The 11,606-nt window shown below is 42.6% G+C and overlaps 1 long non-coding RNA gene across 1 annotated transcript in view; it reads right to left on the reverse strand.

Annotated features, from left to right (window-relative positions):
* The window catches only part of LOC148149996 (uncharacterized), a 248,949-nt gene extending 243,598 nt beyond the window's left edge, over positions 1-5,351 (reverse strand). Inside the window, exon 1 of the long non-coding RNA XR_015757131.1 lies at positions 5,111-5,351. This is a non-coding gene — a long non-coding RNA (uncharacterized LOC148149996). The remainder of the gene's footprint in view (positions 1-5,110) is intronic.
* Positions 5,352-11,606: the final 6,255 nt, after the last annotated feature.

Genomic DNA, 11,606 nt, shown 5'->3' on the forward strand with positions numbered 1-11,606 from the left:
GATTGTGGAGTCAGTTTCTGTGGTCACAATCATATGGTCACCAGGCTGGGTTCTTACCATTGCTCCACTGGATCAAGAGGTACCATCTGTGGCAACATAATGCAGGACACACAAGCATTATGCTGTTAGTTTTCAGATACTTTCAATTAGGATGGATGGCTCCATTTCCCGATGCCAGCTTTACCAACTAACACCCTGTAATTGCCTCTTATAATTATCTCGTAAGGTTCATAACATTTCTATGCCAAGCCGCCTTTTGGGGATATTCCTTGTACTTGGACCTTGCTTCCTGCCTTAACAGTAGGATCATGGAAGGAAGCGCCTTCCTGTTCCCAGTCATCAACGTGTTGTATTTGTGTCACTTGATTCTTCAGCTGTTATTGATGGGCGCATAGGTGTTACATAGACTCCCCAACATGTCCTTTTGCATTTATCATATCTGACCCCCCACAGTGAACAGGTCTTGTGGCAATTTCATAGCACGTCCTGTCATCAGTTTAAAAGGTGCCAATCCAGTCAGTCTATGAGGTGCCCCTCTCTGTGCCATTTATATAACAGGGAGGGAGGTGGTCCATTTGACCCCTGGCTCCTGATATGCCTTCATCAATACCTGTTTCAAAGTTCTATTTGTCTCTTCTACCATTCTTCAGCTCTGAGGGTGGTAAGGGATGTGAAATTGCTGGGAGATCTCTAATAGTTTGCATGCATCTTTGAGGCATTTGCCAATGAATTGAGTCCCCCCGGTCTGAATCTAGTTCCTGCAGGACTCCCTATCTCGGGATTATTTCAGTGGTCAAGACTCAGGCCACAGCTTTTGCTGTACACTGGCAAGTGGGAAAAGCTTCTATCCATTGGTTGATCTAATCAATCTGGACCAGGCAACTTAGCTTCATAGAACATAGAACATTACAGTGCAGTACAGGCCCTTTGGCCCTCAATGTTGCGCCGCCCTGTCATACTAATCTGAAGCCCATCCCACCTACACTATTCCATTTACATCCATATGCCTGTCCAATGAAGACTTAAATGAACTTAAACTTGGCGAATCTACTACCATTGCAGGCAATGCATTCCATATCCTTACTACTCTCTGAGTAAAGAAACTACCTCTGACATCTGTCTTATACTTATCTCTCCTCACTTTAATGCTGTGTCCCCTCGTGTTTGCCTTCCCCATGCTTGGAAAAAGGCTTTCCCTGTCCACCCTATCTAACCCTCTGATTATCCTGTACGTCTCTATTAAGTCACCTCTCAACCTTTTTCTCTCTAGCGAGAACAGCCTCAAGGCCCTCAGCCTTTCCTCGTAAGACATTCCCTATATACCAGGCAATATCCTAGTAAATCTCCTCTGCACCATCTCCAAAGCTTCCACATCCTTCTTATAATGCGATGACCAGAACTGTACACAATACTCCAAGTGTGGCCGTACCAGAGATTTGTACAGCTGCAGCATAATCTCCTGGTTCTGGACCTCAATCCCTCTATTAATAAAGGCCAAAACACTTAACAACCCTGTCAATCTGGGTGGCAACTTTCAGGGATCTGTGTACATGGACACCGAGATCCCTCTGCTCATCCGCACTCCCTAGAATCCTGCCATTAGCCCAGTACTCCACATTCCGATTACTCCGGTCAAAGTGTATCACCTCACACTTGTCCACATTAACTTCCATTTGCCACCTCTCAGCCCAGCTCTGCATCCTATCTATGTCTCTCTGCAACCTACTACATCCTTCATCCACAACTCCACCTACCTTAGTGTCATCCGCAAATTTGCTAACCCACCCTTCTATGCCCTCATCCAGGTCATTTATAAAAATGATGAACAGCAGTGGACCTAACACTGACCCTTGTGGTATACCGCTAGTAACTGGACACCAAGTTGAACATGTTCCATCAACTATAACCCTCTGTTTTCTTTCAGTAAGCCAATTACTTATCCAAACTGCTATGTCTCCCATAATCCCATTCCTCCGCATTTTGTATAATAGCCAACTGTGGGGAACCTTATCGAACACCTTGCTGAAATCCATATACACCACATCAACCGATTTACTCTCATTAACCTGTTTGGTCACTTTGTCAAAAAACTCAATAAGATTCGTTAGGCACGACCTACCCTTCACAAAACTGTGCTGACTGTCCCTGATCAGATTATTCTTTTCTAGATGGTTATAAATCCTATCTCTTATAGCCTTTTCCAACACTTTACCAACAACTGAAGTGTTGGTAATTACCAGCGTTGTCTCTACTACCCTTTTTTGAACAGGGGAACCACATTTGCTATCCTTCAGTCCTCAGGCACTATTCCTGCAGACAATGATATTTTGAAGATCAATGCCAAACGCTTGACAATCTCTTCCCTTGCTTCCCAGAGGATCCTAGGATGGATCCCATCTGGTGCAGGGGACTTGTCTATCTTCACATTCTGTAATAATTCCAATACCTCTTCCTTATGAACCTCAATTTCTTCTAGTCTAGATGAAAGTATCTCTGTATCTTCCTCGCCAACATTGTCATTTTCTATGTTTAATACTGTTGAAAAATATTTATTTAGTGTTTCCCCTATCTCCTCTGCCTCCACACACAACTTCCCACTACTATCCTTGATTGGCCCTAATTTAACTCATCATTCTTTTATTCCTGACATACCTATGGAAATCCTTAGGATTAACCCTGATCCTATCCACCAACAACTTCTCTTGTCTCCTCCTGGCTCTTCTGAGCTCTCTTTTTAGGTCTTTCCTGGCTTCCTTGTAACCCTCAAGCGCCCTATCTGAGTTTTCACATTTTGTCCTATCATAAGCCTTCTTCTTCTTCTTGACCATAGATTCCACTTTCTTAGTAAACCACAGCTCACGCGTTCTATAACGTCTGCCCTGTCTAACAGGTACATACTTATCTAGGACACACTGGAGCTTTTCCTTGAATAAGCTCCACATTTTTAATGTACTCATCCCCTGCAGTTTCCTCCCCCAACCTACGCTTCCTAAATCTTTCCTAATTGCATCATAGTTTCCCTTCCCCCAGCTGTAACTCCTGCTCGGTGGAGTACACCTATCCCTTTCCATCACTAAAGTAAACTTGACAGAATTGTGATCGCTGTCTCCAAAGTGCTCACCTACTTCCAAATCTAACACCTGGCCAGGCTCGTTACCCAGTACTAAATCAAAAGTGGCTTCGCCCCTTATAGGCCTGTCTACATACTGTGTCAGGAAGCCCTCCTGCACACACTGGACAAAAACTGACCCATCTATAGTACTCGTACTGTAGTGATCCCAGTCAATATTTGGATAGTTGAAGTCCCCCATGACAACTACCCTGCCTCTCTCACTCCTATCGAGAATCATCTTTGCAATCCTTTCCTCTACATCTCTGGGACTATTCGGAGGCCTATAGAAAACTCCCAGCATGGTAACTTCTCCTTTCCTGTTTCTAACCTCAGCCCATACTACCTCAGTTGATGAGTCCCCAGACATCCTTTCTAAACTGTAATATTGTCCCTGATCAATAATGCCATACCTCCCCCTCTTTTAACATCTTCTCTGTTCTTACTGAAACATCTGAATCCTGGAACCTGCAACAACCATTCCGGTCCCTGCTCTATCCATGTCTCTGTAATGGCCACAACATCAAAGTCCCAGGTACCAACTCATGCTGCCAGTTCACCCACTTTATTTCGGATGCTCCTCGCGTTGAAGTGTTCTCTCAGGGTTTGAGGAGGGTGTCTAAAAGTTAGTGTTTCTCCCCAGTTAGGAGAAAGTGAGGACTGCAGATGCTGGAGATCAGAGTCAAAAGGTGTGGTGCTGGATTCTTGATGAAGAGCTTATGCTCAAAACATCGACTCTCCTGTTCCTTGGATACTACCTGACCGACTGTGCTTTTCCAATTTCTCCCCTGTTGTCAGGACCATTTCTACCATCTTAATAGTAGGTCGCCCTCTGAAACCTTGAGTCATTTGGGTGTGAATGGGTTTAAGATGGCACTGAGATCCTCAGTGTGTCCCTTGTCACTTGGCTAATGCTCATCATCATCACAATGCTCGTGTTTGGCTTGTTCAGTATTGAAGTCCCAATCATCAGGTCACTCATTAGTTATTTTACTTCCTTGATCTACAGAGTCTCTGAATTCATCCAATCTGGGGTTGCTATTAGCAGTGGAAGGTGGTGGGGCCGAGGGGCGGGGCTGTAACGTGTTGGGACTGGAAAGAAGGCCTTCAGGAGACAGACAGAGTCCCCCACAAGCCTTGGTCTCCTTCTGGGCTGCGACGATCTGGCATTGTTTTGATTTGTGAGCTGCTTCAGTGCTTTGTTTGTATAACATAGCTGCAATAATCAATCCCTTCTGAGCTTTGTCCTTGTCATTTTTTTTCTGTTCCCACCACCAAGCCTTTTGCTGGGCAGCTATTCAACATCCATCCCAACCATTTCTCATCATTGTGTTAAGAACTTTCTTGTTTGCTGTCTGTAAAATAGAGGCTTTTGGTCCCCAGTTTTTGAGAGGTTTAGGATCTGAGGCAGCCGCTGTTTAACCTGACCCCTTAACTTGGTTGAGTATTAAACTTTCTCAGCTTCTCAATCTTTTTCTCGTTCCAACAGGTGGTCTCTACGTTCACATTACCTGACAGTCAGGTGGACCCACCTGGGCTCTTCATTCGAGCTCGGTCTGGGTGGTTGAGAGCTGCGTTGGACATGACCTGCTCGTTTTGAGTAACCAAGGTCTGAGATCTTTCTCATTTATGAACAATGTCAATATTAAGCGTTTTTAATCAAAAGACTTAAGTTTATCAAACGTGAACAATTTTCAGACTAACTTGTTCGCCCTTACATTCTGAGTTCCTTCATTTACTCCATCCATGGAGTCTGTGCAACCTTATATACTATTCTTTTTCTCTCTTTTTTTCCCTCTTTAAATAATGCCCTGCCTGCATGTCCATCTTTATTAGGGCTTACTCTGGCACCAATTCATCAGCGCCCTGTTCAAATCGCTCCTCACACCATCTCTGCGCTCTGATTCATTCAGTTCTTTTATAAAATGGGTGTCACAGCTTACAGAGACTATTAACACAGGCTCACTCTACACATAGAGTGGTAAAATATAACGCACTCACCCTTCTAGCGATCCCATAACAGCGGTCTTAAACAGGACATCTTGCTCGCAACACCAATCTGTAAGAGTGACCTTCATGCAGGCAGTAACAGCTCGGAGGTGGGGGAGTTTGTTCAAGTGAATCAAGCGATTTATTACAAGCAGTTACCAGTAAATGCAGGGAGAGGATTTCAAGGTAGGCATGCGGGAATACCGGACTCACACTCATTCATGAGCATGAATTACAGTTTTTTATACACTGAAATAAAACACTTGTCTAGCAGTCATTAGCAGTTTGTCTGTACTCTCCCTTTCTTATGTAGTCACTCCCTAGGGCACAACATTTTAGTTTGGTGGCTTAATCATAGTTTGACGATTTAATCGGCTATCTACTTTGTCAGCTATTCCTGGTCCTATCATCCTGTCTAATCTGGTAAACCAACTATTTAACAGTCAAGGTGTATGGCCCTGTAGTCTAAATGATTTGTCACAGAGGTGTTGGCCATTTTCATACAGTCAGTAGATTACATTGTTCTAGCCGAATAAGCCTTGCTTTAGCATTGTCAGTCAACTATTTCATGTCTATTCTACTATAGTTACATATGTGTATATGTATGGGAGATTCTTCTCTTGAAATTAGAAAGATCAATGACATTGCCTTCCCTTATAGACTTCATTAACTCTTAGCTACTGATTTCCCACCTTTCTGACAGCTGTCTGAGGTTGAACTATTGCAGGCTTGGTGTTAAATAGACCAGAGAGAAAAACCAACAAATTCTTCAAAATATTTGGAAATGAACGCATTGGTCATCATGCAGTTTCATCTTGACAGATACAAGTTGGACCAGTCTGTGTCATTCACAAATTTTGTTGGTTTAATTTCTGGGATATATCAATGAGCTTGTCAATTTCCTCCTCTAAACACTGTCATAACTTATATGCTGCCTAAACACTTAACAATGCCTTTGTTGCCTTTACACTGGATCATTGGAACACACTCCTGACTGGCCTTCCAAGTCAATCTTCTGAAACTCTAGATTATCCAAGAATTCAAAAGCTGCTGCTAACACCCCTTTTACTTGTTGACCTACACCAGCTCTCAGCTAGACAATGTCTCAATATTAAAATTCTTATCATTGATTTCAAATCTCTCCATGGCTTCAACACTCCCTGTCTCAATAATCTCCTCCAACTTCACAGCTCTCCATGTTCTCTATGTTACACTAATGCTTGGCTCTTAAGCATCTCTGATTTCAAATACTCCACCATTGATAACTGTGCCTTGAGCTCCCAATTAGCATCATTCCCTTGACCCATTCTCCCACTGGCTGTGGGGAAAAAATTTCTGCCTCTCAGGGTCAATGCACCTCAGGGTCCTGTTTCTTTCAGCTTGACAAGCCTTAAGCTCTGAAATTTCCTCCCTAAATCTCTTTGCTTCTCTTTCTTTCTTTACGATTGGAGGGAATCCTGAGGGACAGGATGTACATGAATTTGGAAAGGCAAGGACTGATTATGGATAGTCAACATGGCTTTGTGCGTGGGAAATCATGTCTCACAAACTTGATTGAGTTTTTTGAAGAAGTAACAAAGAGGATTGATGAGGGCAGAGCAGTAGATGTGATCTACATGGACTTCAGTAAGGCCTTCCACACGGTTCCCCATGGGAGACTGATTAGCAAGGTTAGATCTCATGGAATACAGGGAGAACTAGCCATTTGGATACAGAACTGACTCAAAGGTAGAAGACAGGGGGTGTGGTGGAGGGTTGTTTTTCAGACTGGAGGCCTGTGAACATTGGAGTGCCACAAGGATCGGTGCTAGTTCCTCTACTTTTTGTCATTCACATAAATGATTTGGAACATAAGAGGTACAGTTAGTAAGTTTGCAGATGACACCAAAATTGGAGGTGCAGTGGACAGCGAAGAGGGTTACTTTAGATTACAACAGGATCTGGACCAGATGGGCCAATGGGCTGAGAAGTGGCAGATGGAGTTTAATTCAGATCAATGCGAGGTGCTGCATTTTGGGAAAGCAAATCTTAGCAGGACTTATATACTTAATGGTAAGGTCCTAGGGAGTGTTGCTGAACAAAGAGATCTTGGAGAGCAGGTTCATAGCTCCTTAAAAGTGGAGTCGCAGGTAGCTAGGATAGTGAAGAAGGCGTTTGGTATGCTTTCCTTTATTGGTCAGAGTATTGAGTACAGGAGTTGGGAGGTCATGTTGCAGCTGTAAAGGACATTGGTCACGCCACTGTTGGAATATTGTGTGCAATTCTGGTCTCCTTCCTATCTGAAAGATGTTATGAAACTTGAAAGGGTTCAGAAAAGATTTACAAAGATGTTGCCAGGGTTGGAGGATTTGAGCTATAGGGAGAGGCTGAACAGGCTGAGGCTGTTTCCCCTGGAGCATCGGAGGCTGAGGGGTGACCTTATAGAGGTTTACAAAATTATGAGGGGCATGGATAGGGTAAATAGGCAAAGTCTTTTTCCTGAGGTTGGGGAGTCCAGAACTAGAGGGCATAGGCTTAGGGTGAGAGGGGAAAGATATAAAAGAGACCTAAGAGGCAACCTTTCCATGCTGAGGGTGGTACGTGTATGGAATAAGCTGCCAGAGGAAGTGGTGGAGGCTGGTACAGTTGCAATATTTAAAAGGCATTTGGATGGGTATATGAATAGGAAGGGTTTGGAGGGTTATGGGCTGGGTGCTGGCAGGTGGGACTAGATTGGATTGGGCATTGACGGGTTGGACCGAAGGGTTTGTTTCCATGTTGTACATCTCTATGACTCTGTGACTCCCGTGTCTGCGTGGGTTTCCTCCGGGTACTCCGGTTTCCTCCCACAGTCCAAAAATGTGCAGGTTAGGTGAATTGGCCATTCTAAATTGCCTGTAGTGTTCGGTGAAGGGGTAAATGTAGGGGTAAATGTAGGGGAATAGGTGGGTTGCTCTTCAGAGGGTCGGTGTGGACTTGTTGGGCCGAAGGGCCTGTTTCCACACTGTAAGTAATCTGTAATCTGTAAAATCTAACTCTTAGCCCAAACCTTTGTTCATCTGTCTTAATATTACCTGATATAACCTGGTGTCTTGTTTTTGCCCAATGGCAAAAACTACATAGATGTGAAGCATCTATGTAGTTTTATTATGATAAAGGTAATATAGAAACAAGTCGTGGGGTTGTCACTGTCGCCACTTCATATTAATCTACAGCATTCTGAAATCTCTGTCACCCATAGCTGTCTCCAAACTCATATCTGTCATCAAGTTATAACATTTCCTTGTGGGCCTATCTCATCACTTAGCAACATCAGAAGCAATGGAGTCTGGGTAGTATGTGGAAGCAGTAACTTATGTCAGCAGTACAAACACAGGGAGGGCCAAAGTCCACCCTAATAATTTAACTGTCAAAGCTCTGACACATACTCATAAATTATTTTCTCTTATCTTACATGAGCCAGTCCATCATCTGTGAGAAAAGCAGTGATTTATTTGCTGAGAAGCAAGTTTTTAAAATGTCCAACATTTTTGTTCAGTCCTGTCAGTGATTAATGCTCCTGTTTATCAGAGCAACCAAATATCAGCATTTGAATAATGTGATGAATGCATAGCCAACAGTAAAGAATAATTGTCAAGCTACAGTAATAAATCAACATATTTATTGCTTCTAATTAAAGAGTTATGGTATATTAGAAGTACTATACTATCTGTCTAAATATTCCCTCCATCTTCATAAGGAAAAATCAAGTTGAATAGAAAATATTGTCAAATGAGAGTTGATGACATACCAAGACAGCAATTTGAGACTAGCAATTATTTGGAACAATAAATTGACAGCCATAATTATACTGCCAACATTGTCATGCTCACTAGCTTGGGAAACAGAGTCCTTGTCTGTCATCCCAAGTTTCTCCTGCTTGATTAACCCTTGTCAGCATGTACGCCTGGGATACCAGAAACTGCTTTTGCTCTCACCAACGCATATGCGTTGCCAACTATTTCTTTTGCTTTTATTTAAATTTTCCGCAAATTGTAGTGCTTTTTTAAAAAAATTAAAAGGCAAATTGTAATGTTGATCTACAATGGGAAAAAATTCACTAATGTGAAACATGAATAATTTAATTAGTTTAATTCATTGTGGTTCCTTTTTAAATTCATTCATGAAATTTTTGTTTTACTGGCTGGGCCAATATTTATTCCATGTCCCCAGTTGACTTTGAGAACGTAGTGGTGAGCTACCTTTTTGAACTTCGACAGTTTATTTAATGTAGTAACACCCACAATGTTGTGAGTGAGGGAGTATCAGGCTTTTGACTCAGGGACACCAATAGAAAGGTGATGTATTTCCAAGTCAAGGTGTGAATGGCTTGGCAGGGAACTTGAAAATTGTAGTGTTCCCATGTATCTGCTGCCCATGTCCTTTCAGATGCTAATGGGTTATGGGTTCGGAAAGCGCTATCTAAGCACAGTGGATGTGTAGTGCATCTTTGAGATGGCACGCACTGCTAAACTCTGCTCCAGTGGTAGAGGAAGTGAATGTGTGTGCATGTGGTGCCATTCAAGGAGGCCACTGCAGAGTGTCAGGCTTGAATGTTGTTAGAGTTGCAGGCAAGTGAGAAGTATTCCATCACACTCCTGATTTGTGCCTTATAGATGAATAACAGGATTTGGGGAGTCAAGAGGTGAGTTACTCTCTGCAAAATTCCTAGACAATGATCTGTTTTTGTAGCCACAATAATTAAATGATTAGCTCAGCTCAGTTTCTGCTCAATGAAAACTTGTAGGATGTTGATTAATGGGGGATTCAGTGATGATAAAATCATTGAATGCCAAGGGAGTGATGATTAGAATCTCTCTTGTTGGAGATGGTCATTATCTGATACTTGTTTTTTGTGATTGTTACTTCCCACTTGTCAGCCCAACATTGATAAACAATTGAAATGTTTAGTTTCATAAAGATAACATTATTAAAGTAGTCTAAAACCAAAAACATTACAAGTGAATGCATGGAACCCACAAATCAGGCAACAAATCACTTTTGGAATTTTATGATTTCTATAAAACAATCATAAAAGCACTTTTTACAGCATATACGGCAGAAGATGAGCTTATCTTTTGTTGTATAAAATTCATTGTTTTACATGAACACATCAAGCTTTTGGTATTTTAACTGTGCAGTGAATAAAAACTAAAATTACATGAAATTGATAAAAAAGCAAATACGGTCACTTATGTTGAGATTAGATAAGATTCTCTACAGTGTGGAAACATGCCTTCGGCCCAACAAGTCCACACCACCCCTCCGAAGAGAAACCCACTCCCCTACCCTATATTTACCCCTGACTAACGCACCTAACACTGTGAACAATTTAGCATGGCCAATTCACCTGACCTGCACATTTTTGGATTCTCCTTGTGTCAGCATGGTTTTCCATCGGTCGCTCCAGTTTCTTCCCACCATCCAAAATTGTGTAGATTAGGTGGATTGGACAAATCTGAGCACCCGGAGGAAACACACGCAGGGAGAATGTGCAAACTCCACACAGATAGGTAGGAATTGAACCCAAGATCCTGGTGCTGTGAGGCAGCAGCGCTAACCACTGAGACACCGTGCCACCCTAATTGTAGCTGGGATGTGCAATGATCCCTTGACAACTGATGTCAGTTTCATAAGGTATGGGTCAACACTTTATTTGTGCATGGACTTGTTTCTTTGCAAAGGAGTAGCAAATTGTGCTGCGTTGGCAAACATCCCCACTTTTGACTTTATGATGGAGGGAAGGTGATTGATGAAGCAACTGACAATGGCTGGTCCTCTTGAAGCACTTCCCTCAATTTGATTTGTGCACAGAGTTACATATTGGCTGCGACCTTGCAAGATTCTTCACCTGATAACTCAGGGAAGGTGGTGGCATAGTGATCATGCTAACCTACTCACATTCCAGACACACCACGTTAATGTTCTGGGAAGTCATAGGTTCACCACGGCAGAAGGCGACATTTGAATTCTATAAAAATAAAGCTCGCCTAAATGTAACCACTATTAGTTGTTACAAAAACCGAGCTGGTTCTTTAATGTCCCATAGCAACAGAGATCTATCACTCTGTTCGGAGTTTTGCACATTCTCCCTGTGTCTGCATTGGTTTCCATCGGGCGCTCCAGTTTCCTCCCAACATCCAGAGTTGTGCAGATTAGGTGGATTGGTCATGCTAAATTGCCCATCGTATCCAGGGATGTGCAGACTAGGTGCAATAGCCATGGGAAATGCAAGGTTACAGGAATAGGGAAGGGGAGTGGATCTGAGTGGGATCTTTGGAGAGTACGTGTGGACTCAGCAAGCTGAATGACCTGCTTCCATGATTCCATGTAAAGATTCCATGATTCTATGATCTGTGTCTGAGTTGAGCCACGTGTGACTCCAAACTCACAGCAATGGGGTTGACTCTTAACTGACCTCTGCACAATCAATATTGTCCTAGCCAGCAATGTAAGCATATTTTATACAAATGAAGCTTTGATTGGAAAT

The sequence above is a fragment of the Chiloscyllium plagiosum genome, unplaced genomic scaffold, assembly GCF_037043375.1.
Source record: "Chiloscyllium plagiosum isolate Xiang-an unplaced genomic scaffold, Cpla_swu_hap1 HiC_scaffold_5, whole genome shotgun sequence".
Lineage (NCBI taxonomy): Eukaryota > Metazoa > Chordata > Chondrichthyes > Orectolobiformes > Hemiscylliidae > Chiloscyllium > Chiloscyllium plagiosum.